Consider the following 23,112-nt stretch of genomic DNA (forward strand, 5'->3'; position numbering starts at 1 on the left):
GTTCAAGTGCTTTTTTTTTTTTTTTTCATTTGCAAGGTCGGACAGGGCGTCGACGTTGATGCATTTTGGGCTTGTTGTTTTGTCTTGTCTCCCCAGCAGCAGGGACTCCTCTGGCCACCCTCACTTGGGGGGGAGGGAGCGAGGGGGGGGGGGGATTTTTCGCCCGCGGCGCTTTCCGCTGCCTCCGAGTACGATGGAAACATGACTTTCCTTTCTCACCCTCCTTGCCTTTCAGCATCTCCACATCGTTGTGTCTGGCATTCATTTTCTTGATCTGTCTCATCCTTAACCTCCTTTTTCTTACAACCTGTTCAATGTGCAGTTGGTGAATCCCTCAAGTCTGTGCAGGACCACTTCCTTTGACACACACACACACACACACACACACACACACACACACACCACCAATCTGTCTGCCTGCTTGTGACAGCGCTGACAGGATGAGGCCAAGTTTGCCCAAAAGTTGCCTGCAAAAGTCTCTCATATTGTTGTGCGCTGCCATAAAGTGGGAATTGTGTATCAAATATTTGCAGTTGAAACTTGCCGGAACCTTCCCCTGGACTTTTTGTCACAACTTGGCTTGGACATGGATTGTTTCCTCGATGCAGATGAGGATCAACACGAGCGAGGCGTGGATGTGTGTACATAGTTGTTTATTATATAATATATATACAAAAACAGGGAAAACAAAAGCACTTGCTCAATGGCATGAAAGACAATTTAACTATAAACTTAAACAGCACGATGGCAAGACTAAAGGCATGAAACAAAAGAGTGCACTGTGGCATGAATACATAAACTTACACGGCATGGAACTGTGGACGAGGGCATGAAGGTTGGGTGCAGCATGGGTAGGGTGCGTGCGAGTGTGAAGATCCCAGGACGAAGACAAGAAAAAGAGTGACTTAAATAGTTATGATCATTAGTGAAAACAGGTGTGAGGCTGAGAACAGGGACGTGACAGGAGAAAACTAATACAAAAACAGGGAAAACAAAAACACTTGCTCAATGGCATGAAAGACAATTTAACTCTAAACTTAAACAGCACGATGGCAAGACTAAAGGCATGAAACAAAAGAGTGCACTGTGGCATAAACACATAAACTGGGCGACCGGTGCAATGGATGTTGAGTGGATCTAACATAATAGTGAGAGTCCAGTCCATAGTGGATCTAACATAATAGTGTGAGTCCAGTCCATAGTGGATCTAACATAATAGTGAGAGTCCAGTCCATAGTGGATCTAACATAATAGTGTGAGTCCAGTCCATAGTGGATCTAACATAATAGTGAGAGTCCAGTCCATAGTGGATCTAACATAATAGTGTGAGAGTCCAGTCCATAGTGGATCTAACATAATAGTGAGAGTCCAGTCCATAGTGGATCTAACATAATAGTGTGGGAGTCCAGTCCATAGTGGATCTAACATAATAGTGAGAGTCCAGTCCATAGTGGATCTAACATAATAGTGAGAGTCCAGTCCATAGTGGATCTAACATAATAGTGTGAGAGTCCAGTCCATAGTGGATCTAACATAATAGTGAGAGTCCAGTCCATAGTGGATCTAACATAATAGTGTGAGTCCAGTCCATAGTGGATCTAACATAATAGTGAGAGTCCAGTCCATAGTGGATCTAACATAATAGTGAGAGTCCAGTCCAAAGGGGATCTAACATAATAGTGAGAGTCCAGTCCATAGTGGATCTAACATAATAATGTGAGAGTCCAGTCCATAGTGGATCTAACATAATAGTGAGAGTCCAGTCCATAGTGGATCTAACATAATAGTGAGAGTCCAGTCCATAGTGGATCTAACATAATAGTGAGAGTCCAGTCCATAGTGGATCTAACATAATAGTGAGAGTCCAGTCCATAGTGGATCTAACATAATAGTGAGAGTCCAGTCCATAGTGGATCTAACATAATAGTGAGAGTCCAGTCCATAGTGGATCCAACATAATAGTGAGAGTCCAGTCCATAGTGGATCTAGCATAATAGTGAGCGTCCAGTCCATAGTGGATCTAACATAATAGTGTGAGAGTCCAGTCCATAGTGGATCTAACATAATAGTGTGAGAGTCCAGTCCATAGTGGATCTACCATAATAGTGAGAGTCCAGTCCATAGTGGATCTAACATAATAGTGTGAGAGTCCAGTCCATAGTGGATCCAACATAATAGTGAGAGTCCAGTCCATAGTGGATCTAGCATAATAGTGAGAGTCCAGTCCATAGTGGATCTACCATAATAGTGAGAGTCCAGTCCATAGTGGATCTAACATAATAGTGTGAGAGTCCAGTCCATAGTGGATCTAACATAATAGTGAGAGTCCAGTCCATAGTGGATCTAACATAATAGTGTGAGAGTCCAGTCCATAGTGGATCTAACATAATAGTGAGAGTCCAGTCCATAGTGGATCTAGCATAATAGTGAGAGTCCAGTCCATAGTGGATCTACCATAATAGTGAGAGTCTAGTCCATAGTGGATCTAACATAATAGTGTGAGAGTCCAGTCCATAGTGGATCTAACATAATAGTGTGAGAGTCCAGTCCATAGTGGATCTAACATAATAGTGAGAGTCCAGTCCATAATAGATCTAACATAATAGTGTGAGAGTCCAGTCCATAATAGATCTAACATAAAAGTGAGAGTCCAGTCCATAATAGATCTAACATAATAGTGTGAGAGTCTGTTACGTTCTACGTTGTTTTGGTTTGTTGTTTGTGTTTCTTCTTCTTTCATTTGAACAAGTCACACTCAACCACGACCTCTGCTGCCAATCAACCGGTTTCCCTTCCCACCTGTTCCTCATTTCACCTGTTGATCAACCAGCCAATCCCGGTCCACTATTCCTCCTCCTGACCTGATTAAAACCACCTGCTCACCTCTGGAAAGAGGAATTCTTTTCCTGACATGCTGTCTGCAGTTTTGAGACACAACTTTGTCTTTGGCCACACTTTTTTTTTTTCTCTTCAGTTTTTTGGACCTTTCAACCTTAGTGATTATCTGCAGCCTAGTCTTGGGAAAGCTTAGACCGAGGTCTCTAAACACTACACATGTAGGATGTGTGTTTGTGTGCAGACATCAGACTTAGTGGTGACTGTCACCTTGTGTGTTTTAGACCTCCTCTTTGGTTGGAGAAGCTAGGTAGGTTTTTGGTTTATGCTAATAAAATAGCTTTAGTTAGTCTGCTTACCTTTCTTTTCTAGAGGTGTATTTTGGTATGTTGTGTTCATTTCTTTGACAGCACCAGTAGTCCCAAGCTAGGCTGGCATTGTGTCTTTGTTGTGTCCTTGTTGTCCCCGTCCCACCACCTGGTCACTTTTCAATAAACTGGTTTGTGTTTTCAATTCTTGGCTTCAGTGTCTTTAATTTACAACTCGTTTGATTTATACACTTTTATGTTGTGTTCGCTTATCATCTCTAGACTTCCAGCCATCTGGAACGTAACATAGTCCAGTCCAGAGTGGATCTAGCATAATAGTGAGAGTCCAGTCCATAGTGGATCCAGCATAATATTGAGAGAGTCCAGTCCACTGTGGATCTAGCATAATAGTGTGAGAGTCCAGTCTTAGTGGATCTAACATAATAGTGAGAGTACAGTCCGTAGTGGATCTAACATAATAGTGAGAGTCCAGTCCATAGTGGATCTAACATAATAGTGAGAGTCCAGTCCATAGTGGATCTAACATAATAGTGTCAGAGTCCAGTCCATAGTGGATCTAACATAATATTGAGAGAGTCCAGTCCACTGTGGATCTAGCATAATAGTGTGAGAGTCCAGTCCTAGTGGATCTAACATAATAGTGAGAGTCCAGTCCGTAGTGGATCTAACATAATAGTGAGAGTCCAGTCCATAGTGGATCTAACATAATAGTGAGAGTCCAGTCCATAGTGGATCTAACATAATAGTGTGAGAGTCCAGTCCTAGTGGATCTAACATAATAGTGTGAGAGTCCAGTCCATAGTGGATCTAACATAATAGTGTAAGAATCCAGTCCATAGTGGATCTAACATAGTAGTGAAAGTCCAGTCCATAGTGGATGTACCATAATATTGTGAGTCGGGTATCGATCCACCAGCGGTGTTTGTTTACATTTTAAAGCTGTTGAGCCATGGTGTCTAGCCCTCACACCTGTTTGTAATGATCATAGCTATTATTTAAGCCACAGTTACCAGGTAGTCAGCCTGGCAACTTTACTTATACCTCAACCCAATTCATGCTAAGCCATGCTGTTTATTCCCTCCTGCTCATGTCAAGTAAGTTTTTGGTTTAGTCATGTCACAGTTGTTTAGTTTTCTTTTCAGTGGTCAAGTTTGTTCTCCGCTATTGTGCACGCCATTTGTTTGCCTTTTGTTGTAGTTTGTTAGTGTTAGTAATAAATAAATATGTACTCACATTCACGTCTCGCTCGTGCCAACTTACCTGTGTTTTGGAAAAAAACCTATCCCGTAGTCCAAGTCCTGACAGTTTCCATCCAACGGGCATACCTGGAGCCATTATATAATAGTGTGAGAGTCCAATCCATAGTGGATCTAACATAAAAGTGAGAGTCCAGTCCATAGTGGATCTAACATAATAGTGTGAGAGTCCAGTCCATAGTGGATCTAACATAATAGTGTGAGAGTCCAGTCCATAGAGGATCTAACATAATAGTATGAGAATCCAGTCCATAGTGGATCGAACATAATAGTGTGAGTCCAGTCCATAGTGGATCTAACATAATATTGTGAGAGTCCAGTCCATAGTGGATGCAGCATAATATTGTGAGTTGGGTATTGATCCACCAGCGGTGTTTGTTTACATTTTAAAGCTGTTGAGCCATGGTGTCTAGACCTCACACCTGTTTGTAATGATCATAGCTATTATTTAAGCCACAGTTGCCAGGTAGTCAGCCTGGCAACTTTACTTATACCTCAACCCAATTCATGCTAAGCCATGCTGTTTATTCCCTCCTGCTCATGTCAAGTAAGTTTTTGGTTTAGTCATGTCACAGTTGTTTAGTTTTCTTTTCAGTGGTCAAGTTTGTTCTCCGCTATTGTGCGCGCCATTTGTTTGCCTTTTGTTGTAGTTTGTTAGTGTTAGTAATAAATAAATATGTACTCACATTCACGTCTCGCTCGTGCCAACTTCCCTGTGCGTTGGTAAAAAAAACCTATCCCGTAGTCCAAGTCCTGACAGTTTCCATCCAACGGGCATACCTGGAGCCATTATATAATAGTGTGAGAGTCCAGTCCATAGTAGATCTAACATAATAGTGAGAGTCCAGTCCATAGCGGATCTAACATTATAGTGTAAGAGTCCAGTCCATAGTGGATCTAACATAAAAGTGAGAGTCCAGTCCATAGTGGATCTAACATAATAATGTGAGAGTCCAGTCCATAGAGGATCTAACATAATAGTGTGAGAGTCCAGTCCATAGAGGATCTAACATAATAGTATGAGAATCCAGTCCATAGTGCCATCCATCCATCCATCCATCATCTTCCGCTTATCCGAGGTCGGGTCGCGGGGGCAGCAGCCTAAGCAGGGAAGCCCAGACTTCCCTATCTCCAGCCACTTCGTCTAGCTCTTCCCGGGGGATCCCGAGGCGTTCCCAGGCCAGCCGGGAGACATAGTCTTTCCAACGTGTCCTGGGTCTTCCCCGTGGCCTCCTACCAGCTGGACGTGCCCTAAACACATCCCTAGGGAGGCGTTCGGGTGGCATCCTGACCAGATGCCCGAACCACCTCATCTGGCTCCTCTCGATGTGGAGGAGCAGCGGCTTTACGTTGAGCTCCTCCCGGATGGCAGAGCTTCTCACCCTATCTCTAAGGGAGAGACCCGCCACACGGCGGAGGAAACTCATTTCGGCCGCTTGTACCCGTGATCTTATCCTTTCGGTCATGACCCAAAGCTCATGACCATAGGTGAGGATGGGAACGTAGATCGACCGGTAAATTGAGAGCTTTGCCTTCCGGCTCAGCTCCTTCTTCACCACAACGGATCGATACAACGTCCGCATTACTGAAGACGCCGCACCGATCCGCCTGTCGATCTCACGATCCACTCTTCCCCCACTCGTGAACAAGACTTCTAGGTACTTGAACTCCTCCACTTGGGGCAGGGTCTCCTCCCCAACCCGGAGATGGCACTCCACCCTTTTCCGGGCGAGAACCATGGACTCGGACTTGGAGGTGCTGATTCTCATTCCGGTCGCTTCACACTCGGCTGCGAACCGATCCAGTGAGAGCTGAAGATCCCGGCCAGATGAAGCCATCAGGACTACATCATCTGCAAAAAGCAGAGACCTAATCCCGTGGCCACCAAACCGGAACCCCTCAACGCCTTGACTGCGCCTAGAAATTCTGTCCATAAAAGTTATGAACAGAATCGGTGACAAAGGACAGCCTTGGCGGAGTCCAACCTTCACTGGAAATGTGTCCGACTTACTGCCAGCAATGCGGACCAAGCTCTGGCACTGATCATACACGGAGCGGACTGCCACAATAAGACATTCCGATACCCCATACTCTCTGAGCACTCCCCACAGGACTTCCCGAGGGACACGGTCGAATGCCTTCTCCAAGTCCACAAAGCACATGTAGACTGGTTGGGCAAACTCCCATGCACCCTCAAGAACCCTGCCGAGAGTATAGAGCTGGTCCACAGTTCCACGACCAGGACGAAAACCACACTGTTCCTCCTGAATCCGAGGTTCGACTATCCGGCGAAGCCTCCTCTCCAGTACACCTGAATAAACCTTACCGGCAAGGCTGAGGAGTGTGATCCCACGATAGTTGGAACACACCCTCCGGTCCCCCTTCTTAAAGAGAGGGACCACCACCCCGGTCTGCCAATCCAGAGGTACCGCCCCCGATGTCCACGCGATGCTGCAGAGTCTTGTCAACCAAGACAGCCCCACAGCATCCAGAGCCTTAAGGAACTCCGGGCGGATCTCATCCACCCCCGGGGCCTTGCCGCCGAGGAGCTTTTTAACTACCTCAGCGACCTCAGCCCCAGAAATAGGAGAGTCCACTACAGATTCCCCAGGCACCGCTTCCTCAAAGAAAGACGTGTTGGTGGGATTGAGGAGGTCTTCGAAGTATTCCCTCCACCGATCCACAACATCCGCAGTCGAAGTCAGCAGAACACCATCCGCACCATACACGGTGTTGATAGTGCACCGCTTCCCCTTCCTGAGGCGCCGTATGGTGGTCCAGAATCGCTTCGAAGCCGTCCGGAAGTCGTTTTCCATGGCTTCCCCGAACTCTTCCCATGTCCGAGTTTTTGCCTCCGCGACCGCTAAAGCTGCACACCGCTTGGCCCGTCGGTACCCGTCCACTGCCTCCGGAGTCCTATGAGCCAAAAGAACCCGATAGGACTCCTTCTTCAGCTTGACGGCATCCCTCACTGCTGGTGTCCACCAACGGGTTCTGGGATTACCGCCACGACAGGCACCAACAACCTTGCGGCCACAGCTCCAATCAGCCGCCTCGACAATAGAGGTTCGGAACATGGTCCACTCGGACTCAATGTCCCGCACCTCCCTCGTGACATGTTCAAAGTTCTCCCGGAGGTGTGAATTGAAACTCTCTCTGACAGGAGACTCTGCCAGACGTTCCCAGCAGACCCTCACAATGCGCTTGGGCCTGCCAGGTCTGTCCGGCATCCTCCCCCACCATCGCAGCCAACTCACCACCAGGTGGTGATCGGTAGAAAGCTCCGCCCCTCTCTTCACCCGAGTGTCCAAAACATAAGGCCGCAAATCCGATGACACAACTACAAAGTCGATCATGGAACTGCGGCCTAGGGTGTCCTGGTGCCAAGTGCACATATGGACACCCTTATGTTTGAACATGGTGTTTGTTATGGACAATCTGTGACGAGCACAAAAGTCCAATAACAAAACACCACTCGGGTTTAGATCCGGGCGACCATTCTTCCCAATCACGCCTCTCCAGGTTTCACTGTCTTTGCCAACATGAGCGTTGAAGTCTCCCAGTAGGACAAGGGAATCACCCGGAGGAGCACTTTCCAGTACTCCCTCGAGTGTACCCAAAAAGGGTGGGTATTCTGAACTGCTGTTTGGTGCGTAAGCACAAACAACAGTCAGGACCCGTCCCCCCACCCGAAGGCGAAGGGAAGCTACCCTTTCGTCCACTGGGTTGAACTCAAACGTACAGGCTTTGAGCCGGGGGGCAACCAGAATTGCCACCCCAGCCCGTCGCCTCTCACTGCCGGCAACGCCAGAGTGGAAGAGGGTCCAGTCCCTCTCGAGAGAACTGGTTCCAGAGCCCTTGCTGTGCGTCGAGGTGAGTCCGACTATATCCAGCCGGAACTTCTCTACCTCGCGCACTAGCTCAGGCTCCTTCCCCCCCAGTGAGGTGACGTTCCACGTCCCAAGAGCTAGCTTCTGTAGCCGAGGATCGGACCGCCAAGTGCCCTGCCTTCGGCTGCCGCCCAGCTCACAATGCACCCGACCTCTATGGCCCCTCCTATGAGTGGTGAGCCCATTGGAGGGATGACCCACGTTGCCTCTTCGGGCTGTGCCCGGCCGGGCCCCATGGGAACAGGCCCGACCACCAGGCGCTCGCCATCGTGCCCCAACTCCGGGCCTGGCTCCAGAGCGGGGCCCCGGTGACCCACGTCCGGGCGAGGGAAATCTGGGTTCATTTCGTTGTAATTCCATAGAAGTCTTTGAGCTGCTCTTTGTCTGATCACTCACCTAGGACCTGTTTGTCTTGGGAGACCCTACCAGGGGGCATGAAAACCCCCAGACAACATAGCTCCTAGGATCATTGGGACACGCAAACTCCTCTACCACGGTAAGGTAGCAGCTCAGAGAGGAGCAGTCCATAGTGGATCGAACATAATAGTGTGAGTCCAGTCCATAGTGGATCTAACATAATATTGTGAGAGTCCAGTCCATAGTGGATGCAGCATAATATTGTGAGTCGGGTATTGATCCACCAGCGGTGTTTGTTTACATTTTAAAGCTGTTGAGCCATGGTGTCTAGCCCTCACACCTGTTTGTAATGATCATAGCTATTATTTAAGCCACAGTTACCAGGAAGTCAGACTGGCAACTTTACTTATACCTCAACTTGATTCATGCAAAGCCATGCTGTTTATTCCCTCCTATTCATCTCAAGTAAGTTTTTGGTTTAGTTATGTCACAGTTGTTTAGTTTTCTTTTCGGTGGTCAAGTTTGTTCTCCGCTATTGTGCGCGCCATTTGTTTGCCTTTTGTTGTAGTTTGTTAGTGTTAGTAATAAATAAATATGTACTCACATTCACGTCTCGCTCGTGCCAACTTGGAAAAAAACTATCCCGTAGTCCAAGTCCTGACAGTTTCCATCCAACGGGCATACCTGGAGCCATTATATCATTCTGATAGTTACAAAATTTGAGTCGTTTTCCTTTAAAGTCCTTCTTTTTGTTCAAAGTTATTGTACGCACTTATCCAATCTTCTCATTTTTACTTGTTTTTAGTTTCGCCGTGATTTTCTTTGCCCCGCACTTTGCCTCGTTTTCTTTTCGGGAGTATAAGCGTATGTTTTACTTGAGAACCAGGAGATATGTCCGAGTCAACACCTGACGTCCAGGGAGAAGAAATGAAGAAAAAGCCATCATTTCCCAAATATTTTTTCCCCCCCCGGCCGGTAGCGACTGTAGCTCATCTTTTAGTGCATCATTTATGGCGGCTGTGAAAATGTTGCACGGCGGAGTTTTACAAAGCTCGCCTGAAGTTGACTCCTGTGTGGGAGAAAGATGCCATGAAGGATGCCTCATGTTTTTACTTCTTTCTTTTTTTTGACGTATTTGGGGCACATGAGATCACTTTTCAGCAGCCTAACAGGATGATTATTGTCACTTCGTGCAGAGAAATAGTGCAAATAGGAATCAAAGAGGCGGTAAAATGTGCCGTGAATCTATTAGGCGTGTCCTGGTGCGCCATGATTAATAATTAATGTCATTCTTCATTCAATCAATGTTGTCTTTCTATCTGTGTTGATGTTGCGACTTGCACAGCCAACCCGAGAGGGACAAGCGGTAGGAAATGGGTGGATGGATGGACGATATCAGTTCTTCATTTCTGTTTGAAATACCGTATTTTCCGGACAATAACGCACACTTAACATACAAACCCCGTTTCCATATGAGTTGGGAAATGGTGTTAGATGTAAATATAAACAGAATACAATGATTTGCAAATCCTTTTCAAGCCATATTCAGTTGAATATGCTACAAAGACAACATATTTGATGTTCAAACTCATAAACTTTATTTTTTATTGCAAATAATCATTAACTTTAGAATTCTATGCCAGCGACGCGTGACAAAGAAGTTGGGAAAGGTGGCAATAAATACTGATAAAGTTGAGGCATGCTCATCAAACACTTATTTGGAACATCCCACAGGTGTGCAGGCTAATTGGGAACAGGTGGGTGCCATGATTGGGTTACTGCATGCTTTAATGGCGCTCTAACCGAGTGCCGTGACGTCCGCAAAGATTCATTCCCGGTATTCCGGGAAGGTATGCTCCATGCAGACACGTGTTTAGCATATTCAAAGTCCTACGATCGATATGTTGTCCAGGAACTTTGTCTACGATTGATCCAACGAGGTCGACCCCCGGCTCGAGTTTTGGTGTAGGCGACGCCGGGCGCTTGCAGATGAGACCGCCGAAGGACCGGAAGGCGAATAGTTTTAACGATGCATTTTGTAGGCACGGAGCTCCTTTCATGCAGATATCAGGCATTTGTTTGCAGGTTCTGGTGAAAAGAGCATGAAATCCTCACTGGACACAACATTACCGGTACTCTGGAATGCCCTCCCGGTAAAAGTTAGAGATGCCTTCCAATAGACCCCCCTTTTAGACCAGTTGATTTGCCGTTTCTTATATATATATATATATATAGATATATATATATATACATAAAATAAATCATATAGATACCACGCCCCCTTGTGGTTTGTGTCGTCTACTCCCCAACGGAATACAATAATTTGCAAATCCTTTTCAACTCATATTCAGTTGAATATGCTACAAAGACAACATATTTGATGTTCAAACTGATAAACATTATTTTTTTGTACAAATAATCATTTACTTTAGAATTTGATGCCAGCAACACGTGACAAAAAAGTTGGGAAAGGTGACAATAAACACCGATAAAGTTGAGGAATGCTCATCAAACACTTATTTGGAACATCCCACAGGTGTGCAGGCTAATTGGGAACAGGTGGGTGCCATGATTGGCTATAAAAACATCTTCCCAAACAATATGTGAAGATCCGAGTAACGGATCGCAACAAAAGCTCTACTATGCAAAGCGGAGGCCATTTATCAACAACATCCAGAAACGCCGCCGGTTTTTCTGGACCCGAGATCATTCAAGATGGACTGATGCGAAGTGGAAAAGTGTTCTGTGGTCTGATGAGTCCACATTTCTAATTGTTTTTGGAAATATCGTGTCATCCGGACCAAAGGGGAAGCGAACCATCCAGACTGTTATCGACGCAAAGTTGAAAAGCCAGCATGTGTGATGGTATGGGGGTGCTTTAGTGCCCAAGGCATGGGTAACTTACACATCTGTGAAGGCACCATTAATGCTGAAAGGTACATACAGGTTTTGGAACAACATATGCTGCCATTTTTTTCATGGACGCCCCTGCTTATTTCAGCAAGACAATGCCAAGTCACATTTAGCACGTGTTACAACAGCGTGGCTTCGTAATAAAAGAGTGCAGGTACTTTCCTGGCATGCCTGCAGTCCAGACCTGTCTCCCATCTAAAATATGTGTCGCATTATGAAGCGTAAAATAGGACAGCGGAGACCCCGGACTGTTGAAGGACTGAAGCTCTACATAAAACAAGAATGGGAAAGAATTCCACTTTCAAAGCTTCAACAATTAGTTTCCTCAGTTCCCAAACGTTTATTGAGTGTTGTTAAAAGAAAAGGTGATGTAACACAGTGGTGAACATTCCCTTTCCCAACTACTTTGGCACGTGTTGCAGCCATGAAACTCTAAGTTAATTATTATTTGCAAAAAAAAAATGGTTTATGAGTTCGAACATCAAATATGTTGTCTTTGTAGTACATTCAACTAAATATGGGTTGAAAAGGATTTGCAAATTATTGTATTCTTTTTATATTTACGAATGACACAACGTGCCAACTTCCCTGGTTTTGGGTTTTCGACATGCACCTTTTTATATTCTGAGTTTTAGCATCATTTAATCAATGCAGTCCCCAGTAGAACATGTGCAAAAAGATGTAACACACATTAAAAAAACCCCCAAACCCTCTTAGTGTCAATACACAACGTTTGCACGCCTCGCATCATGCAGGAAAAAAGAGGAGCGCCAGCACACGCGACAAACATTCGGCGGTCATCTCTCCGCTCCCTCTTGCTGTGTTTGTCAGTAATGAGTAACGACCACCACGGGGAATTGTTTCTCCGCCCCCCTCCCACCCCCCTGACCCCCCCCATGCGCACAACATCACACTTTAAACTTAAATACCACATTACAATTCAATAGAAGCTGTCAAATGCGATGAAAATGGAGCAGGCCTGCCCGAGAATACTAACCAGATCACACACATATATTTCTATATAAGACAAGAGGGCGAATAGAAAGCGATGGATTTACTCGGCGGCGTCTTCGGCGTTTTAATCCAGTGTGGAGATTAAAGGCTTAATCCACCTTGGTTTGCCTTCGTTTGACACATCCGCTACAAGATGTTATCTTCATTGAGGCGTTAGATCCTCCTAATATGGGCTTGTCACTTTTTTTTACGATGGTTAATTAACTTGTTTAGACACTTGAGCAAACATAATGTTTCCAATTTGCATCAGAGGATGATTTTTCTTTTATGAAAAATGCTGAAATGTTTCGAGATCGGGAGCTTCGGAGTGAAGCGTTTAGGTACTACACACTAAAAACACGGATTCAAACACTGATGACATCCAGTTGTGATCAAAATTATTCAACCCCCACACAATTTAGTTTTTTTTACAAGTTGGACATTTATTCCGTATTTTGTTTATAGTCATAACAAATAAAGATGCATTAAATAGACAAATGCAACTTGAATTACAACGTTATATTTTGTAACATACCAAACAGTGTCATTTATCTTAATATCTCATTGACAAAATTATTCAACCCTTTAAAGATCAGAACTCTTAAGCACAGAATTTGAATAAGGTCTTTTCAATCAGGTGTTGAAAACACCTGTAGATGTGATTAGAACCATAACGAGCAACAATTAAACTGATTGAAAAAGACTGTGACGCTCAGCTTCTTGTAGATGGTCAATGGTGTATTTGCAACATGGTGAAGTCCAGGGAGTGGTCAAAGAAGTCAAGAGAGGAAGTCATTTCTCTTCATAAGAAAGGATATGAATATAAGAAAATAAAAAAGACATTACACATTCCAAGAGACACAGTTGGGAGCATAATTGGCAAGTTTAAAGCTAAAGGCACAGTGGAAACACTACCTGGGCGTGGTAGAAAGAGGATGCTGTGTGCGTACAGTGGTGAAAAACCCCCGGGTAACAGCTGAGGAACTACAACAGGACATTGCAGAGGGGGGAACGCAGGTTTCGTCCCAGACAATAAGGCGCGCACTACGAGATGAAGGCCTCCATGCCAGAACTCCCAGGCGCACCCCACTTCTGACTACCAGGCACAGGAAAAATAGACTCCAGTATGCCAAAAATCATCTGGACAAACCCCAAAGGTTTTGGGAAACTGTTCTATGGAGTGCTGGGACAAAAGTGGAACTCTTTGGGCCTATGAATCAACGTTATGTCTGGAGGAGAAAAAAATGAAGCTTACAAAGAGAAGAACACCTCGCCTACTGTTAAGCATGGTGGGGGGTCAATCATGCTCTGGGGCTGTTTCTCTGCCTCAGGTACCGGGAATCTCCAGCACGTTCAAGGCATTATGAATTTTATTTCCTAGCAGGATATATTAGCTGCAAATGTCATGAAGTCAGTGAGGAAGCTGAGGCTTGGGAGACGTTGGACCTTCCAACAGGACAAGGATCCCAAGCATACCTCCAAATCAACATCAGAGTGGTTGCAGAAGAAGGGCTGGAAGACTTTGGAGTGGCCTTCACAGTCGCCGGACCTAAATCCTCTAGAAAAGCTGTGGTGGGACTTGAAGAAGGCAGTTGCAGCACACAAGCCCAAGAATATGAAGGAACTGGAGGCCTTTGCCCAAGAGGAATGGGCTAAAATAGCTGTAGATGCTTGCAAGAAGCTTATGTATCACCTTTGAAGGATGTCATTACTGCCAAAGGCTGTTCTACTAAGTACTAAAGATGCATGGAACTAGGGGGTGGAATCATTTTGTCAATGAGATACGAAGAAAAATGTCCTTTTTTGCTATTTTGTAAAATACAGTGTTACAAATTAAGTTGCATTTGTCTATTTGACACATCTTTATTTGATATGACTATAAACTAAATACGGAATAAATGTCCAACTTGCTAAAACAGAGTGGGGGTTGAATAATTTTGATCAGAACTGTATATGAAACAGACCAGAAGCAAGGAATTAAGGAGTTAAATTTTGCTCAATTGAGGAGACACTTGCTTCCTCTATTTATTTGACAACTATGTCCATACACGGCAATTAAAAAAAAAAAAAAGTCATTTATATCTTACTTTAGAATAACCCAACATTGTAGTGAACACAACAGCTTTCCTGTTTAAATACATTCAACCCAATTGTTTCATGAAAAATGCTAAAATGTTTTGAGATCGGGAGCTTCGGAGTGAAGCGTTTCGGTACTACACACTAAAAACACTGATTCAAACACTGATGACGTCTATGAAACAGACCAGAAGCAAGGAATTAAGGAGTTACATTTTGCTCAATTGAGGAGACACTTGCTTCTTCTATTTATTTGACAACTATGTACATACACGGCAATTAAAAAAATAAAAAAAAGTAATTTATATCTTACTTTGGAATAACCCAACATTGTAGTCAGCATAAGAACTTTCCTGTTTAAATACATTCAACCCAATTGTTTCATGAAAAATGCTGAAATCTTTCGAGATCGGGAGCTTCGGAGTGAAGAGTTTCGGTACTACACACTAAAAACACTGATTCAAACACTGATGACATCTATGAAACAGACCAGAAGCAAGGAATTAAGGAGTTACATTTTGCTCAATTGAGGAGACACGTGCTTCCTCTATTTATTTGACAACTATGTACATACACGGCAATTTTTGAAGAAAAAAAAAAGTCATTTATAATTTACTTTGGAATAACCCAACATTGTAGTGAGTATAACAGCTTTCCTGTTTAAATACATTCAACCCAATTGTTTCATGAAAAATGCTGAAATGTTTCGAGATCGGGAGTTTCGGAGTGAAGCGTTTCTGTACTACACAACAAAAACACTGATTCAAACACTGATGACATCTATGAAACAGACCAGAAGCAAGGAATTAAGGAGTTAAATTTTGCTCAATTGAGGAGACACGTGCTTCCTCTATTTATTTGACAACTATGTCCATACACGGCAATTTTTGAAAAAAAAAAAGAAGTCATATATATCTTACTTTGGAATAACCCAACATTGTAGTGAGCATAACAGCTTTCCTGTTTAAATACATTCAACCCAATTGTTTCATGAAAAATGCTGAAATCTTTCGAGATCGGGAGCTTTGGAGTGAAGCGTTTCTGTACTACACACTAAAAACACTGATTCAAACACTGATGACATCTATGAAACAGACCAGAAACAAGGAATTAAGGAGGTAAGTTTTGCTCAATTGAGGAGACACGTTTCTTTTGGGCTGTACTCTCATTACAGATCCCAAAAAATGTTCTGTAAGTCCAGCCCACGTGCTTCCTCTATTTATTTGACAACTATGTACATACACGGCAATTTTTGATGAAAGAAAAAAATCATTTACATCGTACTTTGGAATAACCCAACATTGTAGTGAGCATAAGAACTTTCCTGTTTAGATACATTCAACCCAATTGTTTCATGAAAAATGCTGAAATGTTTCGAGATCGGGAGCTTCGGAGTGAAGCGTTTCTGTACTACACACTAAAAACACTGATTCAAACACTGATGACATCTATGAAACAGACCAGAAGCAATGAATTAAGGAGTTACATTTTGCTCAATTGAGGAGACACGTGCTTCCTCTATTTATTTCACAACTATGTCCATACACGGCAATTTTTGAAAAATAAAATAAAATAAAAAAGTCACTTATAATTTACTTTGGAATAACCCAACATTGTAGTGAGCATAAGAACTTTCCTGTTTAAATACATTCAACCCAATTGTTTCATGAAAAATGCTGAAATGTTTCGAGATCGGGAGTTTCGGAGTGAAAAGTTTCGGTACTACACACTAAAAACACTGATTAAAACACTGATGACATCCATGAAACAGACCAGAAGCAAGAAATTGAGGAGTTAAATTTGCTCAATTGAGGAGACACATGCTTCCTCTATTTATTTGACAACTATGTCCATACACGGCAATTTTTGGGGAAAAAAAAAAAAAAGTCATTTATATCTTACTTTAGAATAACCCAACATTGTAGTGAGCATAACAGCTTTCCTGTTTAAATACATTCAACCCAATTGTTTCATGAAAAATGCTGAAATCTTTCGAGATCGGGAGCTTCGGAGTGAAGCGTTTCGGTACTACACACTAAAAACACTGATTCAAACACTGATGACGTCTATGAAACAGACCAGAAGCAAGGAATTAAGGAGTTACATTTTGCTCAATTGAGGAGACACTTGCTTCTTCTATTTATTTGACAACTATGTACATACACGGCAATTAAAAAAATAAAAAAAAGTAATTTATATCTTACTTTGGAATAACCCAACATTGTAGTCAGCATAAGAACTTTCCTGTTTAAATACATTCAACCCAATTGTTTCATGAAAAATGCTGAAATCTTTCGAGATCGGGAGCTTCGGAGTGAAGCGTTTCGGTACTACACACTAAAAACACTGATTCAAACACTGATGACATCTATGAAACAGACCAGAAGCAAGGAATTAAGGAGTTACATTTTGCTAAATTGAGGAGACATGTTTTTTGGGCTGTACTCTCATTACAGATCCCAAAAAATGTTCTTTAAGTCCAGCTCACGTGCTTCCTCTATTTATTTGGGAGGTCCCTGGTTACGTCACTGAAACTGTCGCTGTGGGAAAAGGGGTAATCTCGACAGCTCCAGTTTGACAAAATATATGATTATACAAGAAATGCAAATGTGTCGACACTGGTGATATCGCCTTGTCTCTGCTCTGGCTGGCTCGCAATCTCTTGGATTGCCAGCTTTGCACAGACAAAGAAAAATACCACTTCAGCATAATTGATAATAACTCTAGCAACGGCCCTTAAGCATAAGAGTTGTGTGATAATATAAATATAATTATTCTAACATTTTTCTTGATAAACCAGTTTATGACTGTCATGATCGGTGTCATGTTTTGTATTTTATGTTAGTTTTTTCACTCTTTGAGTTCCTGTTTGTGCACCTCTGAGTTTGTTTTGGTTGCCAGGTTTGCTCTTTGTGTTCACCTGTCCCTGATTAGCGATTAGTGCTAACCGGGCACTAATCAGAGACATTATTTAAGCTTGCCTTTGCCAGTCAGTCGGCCTGGCGTCATTGTTTGCTACATGCACCTGTCAACGTAAGTTTTCCTTGGCCGTAGTCTATGCTAAGTGTATCTTTAGCGTTAGCTTAGTTTTTGTACTCCTTTGATTTCTTGAGGAATAAATCAGGTTTTTACCTGCACGCTTTGTCCAGAGTAGTCCGCCTGCATTTAGGGAGAACGAACCACGCAGTAAGCTGCGAAAACCCCGACGTGACAATGAGTTGCGAGCGTCGGGTTAAATTGTTATTTTTCTTAAAAGCAATCAATTTTTGGGGTTATAAGGGTATTATTTTAACTCAATTTCTGGGTTTGTAAAACTATGAACCATTTTGGGTTGTTTTTCAATGAATAACGCATTTTTTTTTTCAAATTAAAAAGGTACTTTTTTCTTGAAGGGAATTTTACTAAGGATTCATCTCATTATTTCTATTATTTACAATCACATATCTTATTTACATGAAAATATTGAGCATGCTGTATAGAACTACTATTGTCATGATCTGCTGCCCGGATTATTTTTGTTTAGTTTTGGACTCCATCAGTTCCTGTTTTGAGCACCTCTGGGTTTGTGTTTTAGTTGCCATGCCTGCAGATTGTTTTCACCTGCCTCTGATTAGTGTTTGGGGCGCTCACCTGCTCTTGGGCACTAATCAGAGAGCTACTTATTCCTTGCTTTTCGCCACACTCATTCTAACTTTCTACTACTAATTTGATTCCTGAGCTAAGCTTTGTCTTTTTGTTTGCCTGTTTTTACATGCCAAGTTTTTCTTGTTCGCTATTCCGTTAGCTTCCTGTGCTATCGGGTGTTTGGTTAGTTTGTTTGTTTGTATCCCGCATGATTTATGGACAATAAATATTTCCTTACCTGCATCTTGCATCCGAAGTCCCGTCTGCATCCTGGGAGAACAAGCCACACAGTAAAATGCGACTCCGCCGTAACAACTATGTCCATACATGGCAATTTTTGTAAAAAACAAAACAAAAAAAAGTCACTCATATCTTACTTTTGAGTTTGTTTTATTGGAATATAAATGATTTTGATCAGTAGTTGGGTAGGAGTAGGACAAACCAGCAGTAACCAATTATTGGGTTAAGGAACCCTATAGTTGGGTTTGGAATAACCCAACATTGTAGTGAGCTCAGATTTTCTGTTTGAATAAATTCAACCTAATTGTTGAGTATTAAACTCTGCGATTGTTCAGATATCGACCACTTTTTTTGGACTCTGGGAATCATTGATAAACCGGAGTTCTTTGAACACAGATTTCTTGCCGGTTCAATAAAATCGGCAAGCTAGGATGGAGCTACAAAACCTCTTACAGAAACCATATTAAAACCAAAAATTATATTTTTTTCTCATATTTTTCCATTTTCATGCATTTATGAAACAGCTCCAAGGAGCCACTAGGGTGGAGCTAAAGAACCACATGTGGCTCGAAAGCCGCGCTTTGGGAGTTAGTGTCCACTTTAATGAACTGAGAACAAACGTCCACTGGAGTGGACACCGGCTGGCAGGAGGGCGTGTCAAACAATCAAAACTGCCCGATAAAATCTTTGTAAAGTTTTGCAGCTCACGTGTTGGATCTCATCAGCTGAGCGCTGCAGACGTACCTAAAGAAGTAGTCCGTCCATGCAGACATCAAGCAGATTATTGGTCCATATTTCCTGAGCGTCTTGTCGCCATGGGGTCAGCAGGAGCCAAGGCGGCAAAAGTTTTTCAAGAGGATTACCGGCAGACTTTGTCAAACAAGCCCGCGGGAGGAGGAAATCACTTTGGCTAATCCGGCGCTCTGATGTCGTCCTCACAAAAAAGTCCCTTTCATCAGCAATAATTGGACATCGAGCTGACGACCGCCATTGTGTTGCAGTCATTTCATCTGCCCTCAGCTTTTTTGACTTTCAAAGTGGAGACCAAACCCGTCCCGGTCTCGGTTCCGGGTCAGCTGTTGGATGGCTGTGTCGGAGTTAGGGTAGCTTAACCCTCCCTTGGAAAAACGGAACTGTCTGGAATTTGGAGACAAACCTACAGTTTGTATAAGAAATCCGAGAATTTCATTGAAATTTAGCTATAAATATACTCCTCCACCATTAACCCCGCAATTGGGAGGTCTCAAGGTTGGCAAGTATGCATAGGCAAATAAAAGCTTTGGCTTCAGCCTACCGTATTTCCTGTAGTATGCGCCTGCCTAGAATTACTACCGGGTCAAACTCGTTTCGCAAAATAATTAGCGCATGCTTAGCATTACTGCTGGCTCAGGATTAACGCCGGGTTAAACTCGTTTCGCAAAATATTATTCTTTTTAGCGCTTGTCTAGAATTTCACCAAATAATCAGCATATGACTAGAATTTCCACCGGGTCAAACTCGTCACGTCACGAGTAACACTCACCTGTCATCATTTTCAAATCGGAGGTGGGTGATTTCAATCATTTGATATCTCATAAAGAGAAGAAGATTAAGAGTTATTCAGTAGGATTTAAGGTCCAAGCTATTGAATATGCTAAAAAGAAGAGTAAGCAACTATGTTTTATTGATATACCGTAGCTGCGTGTGTCAAATATGAGTCATTAAATGACTCCCGCCTCCTGGTGGTAGAGGGTGCTAGTGATCCTTCTTGCGACTACTCGGCGGCTGAAGAAGTGACAACAAGCAGCAAGAGTGAGCAGCGATCCTTTATTTGTTCCTCTCGCTTGCACTTTTAACATGGAGGATTACATATCTAAAATAAAACTGTTTTCTAAACTGGACTGTCAATCGAAGCAGGAGGTAATAAAGGAAGATCTCCATCGAGACAGAGAGACTTTTAAAACTGAAGAAAGATAAGGGAGACTTCTATAAACAAGTTATCGATGGTTGGTAGAGTGGCCGTGCCAGCAACTTGAGGGTTGCAGGTTCAATTCCCGCTTCCGCCATCCTAGTCACTGCTGTTGTGTCCTTGGGCAAGACACTTTACCCACCTGCTCCCAGTGCCACCCACACTGGTTTAAATGTAACTTAGATATTGGGTTTCACTATGTAAAGCGCTTTGAGTCACCAGAGAAAAGCGCTATATAAATATAATTCACACTTCACGCTTTTGAACAGAAGGAACTGCGCACAGACTTCATTTATAAGTAAAGGTAAGACCATAATACCACTTTTTTTTTTATCAAATGTGCTTTTCCATCCATCCATCCATCATCTTCCGCTTATCCGAGGTCGGGTCGCGGGGGCAGCAGCCTAAGCAGGGAAGCCCAGACTTCCCTCTCCCCAGCCACTTCGTCTAGCTCTTCCCGGGGGATCCCGAGGCGTTCCCAGGCCAGCCGGGAGACATAGTCTTCCCAACGTGTCCTGGGTCTTCCCCGTGGCCTCCTACCAGCTGGACGTGCCCTAAACACCTCCCTAGGGAGGCGTTCGGGTGGCATCCTGACCAGATGCCCGAACCACCTCATCTGGCTCCTCTCGATGTGGAGGAGCAGCGGCTTTACTTTGAGTTCCTCCCGGATGGCAGAGCTTCTCACCCTATCTCTAAGGGAGAGACCCACCACACGGCGGAGGAAACTCATTTGGGCCGCTTGTACCCGTGATCTTATCCTTTCGGTCATGACCCAAAGCTCATGACCATATGTGAGGATGGGAACGTAGATCGACCGGTAAATTGAGAGCTTTGCCTTCCGGCTCAGCTCCTTCTTCACCACAACGGATCGGTACAACGTCCGCATTACTGAAGACGCCGCACCGATCCGCCTGTCGATCTCACGATCCACTCTTCCCCCACACGTGAACAAGACTCCTAGGTACTTGAACTCCTCCACTTGGGGCAGGGTCTCCTCCCCAACCCTGAGATGGCACTCCACCCTTTTCCGGGCGAGAACCATGGACTCAGACTTGGAGGTGCTGATTCTCATTCCGGTCGCTTCACACTCGGCTGCGAACCGATCCAGTGAGAGCTGAAGATCCCGGCCAGATGAAGCCATCAGGACTACATCATCTGCAAAAAGCAGAGACCTAATCCCGTGGCCACCAAACCGGAACCCCTCAACGCCTTGACTGCGCCAGAAATTCTGTCCATAAAAGTTATGAACAGAATGGGTGACAAAGGACAGCCTTGGCGGAGTCCAACCCTCACTGGAAATGTGTCCGACTTACTGCCGGCAATGCGGACCAAGCTCTGACACTGATCATACAGGGAGCGGACCGCCACAATAAGACAGTCCGATACCCCATACTCTCTGAGCACTCCCCACAGGACTTCCCGAGGGACACGGTCCAATGCCTTCTCCAAGTCCACAAAGCACATGTAGACTGGTTGGGCAAACTCCCATGCACCCTCAAGAACTTGCTTTTCATGAGTCTTATTCACAAGTGGGGGAAGAGTGGATCGTGAGACCGACAGGCGGATCGGTGCGGCGTCTTCAGTAATGCGGACGTTGTACCGATCCGTTGTGATGAAGAAGGAGCTGAGCCGGAAGGCAAAGCTCTCAATTTACCGGTCGATCTACGTTCTCATCCCCACCTATGGTCATGAGCTTTGGGTCATGACCGAAAGGACAAGATCACGGGTACAAGCGGCCCAAATGAGTTCCGGTCTCTCCCTTAGAGATAGGGTGAGAAGCTCTGCCATCCGGGAGGAACTCAAAGTAAAGCCGCTGCTCCTTCACATCGAGAGGAGCCAGATGAGGTGGTTCGGGCATCTGGTCAGGATGCCACCCGAACGGTGTTTAGGGCACGTCCAACCGGTTAGAGGCCACGGGGAAGACCCAGGACACGTTGGGAAGACTATGTCTCCCGGCTGGCCTGGGAACGCCTCAGGATCCCCCGGGAAGAGCTAGACGAAGTGGCTGGGGAGAGGGAAGTCTGGGTTTCCCTGCTTAGGCTGTTGCCCCCGCGACCCGACCTCGGATAAGCGGAAGAAGATGGATGGATGGATGGATCCTTACATCACACTCAAATTTACAAGTGCAGGCTTAAATTTACCGCATGTCTTTGGTAAGCGCCGTAGTTAGAAGAGGTTTTAAATTAATTAGCGCCCCGGCGGCAATTCAAGGAAATACGGTATTCCTTTTTCGCAAATGTGTACGATTGTTAAATATGTGTAATCTGTACTGTTATGCTGATCACACAAAATGGTTGAATATATCACCGAAATTAACTTGTTTTCGTAGACAAATGTGGAAAAGAGTAAAGATAGCACAATAGGAATCTGCTTGGAATTCAGTCATAATCTCAGTAAATCTTTTCTGATGAGGATTGACATTCCGGAGTCTCCGACACCGCACTTACCCTCCACTTGCTTCCCCACGCGCGTGTTCGGCAACTGTTTAAAAATAACGAGCGTTTTGTTCAGCGATGGAACGTCGCCGTTCACAGGGAACTGCCGCACGTTTAGCCGGACTCTGAGCGGTGATTGGCAGCCACAAACACCTCCGTACATAAACATTGTTTCAAAGCCAGGAAGGAGGCTCGTTTGCATTCACAAGACGCCCG

The sequence above is a fragment of the Nerophis ophidion genome, linkage group LG14 (assembly GCF_033978795.1).
Source record: "Nerophis ophidion isolate RoL-2023_Sa linkage group LG14, RoL_Noph_v1.0, whole genome shotgun sequence".
NCBI classification, from domain to species: Eukaryota; Metazoa; Chordata; class Actinopteri; order Syngnathiformes; family Syngnathidae; genus Nerophis; species Nerophis ophidion.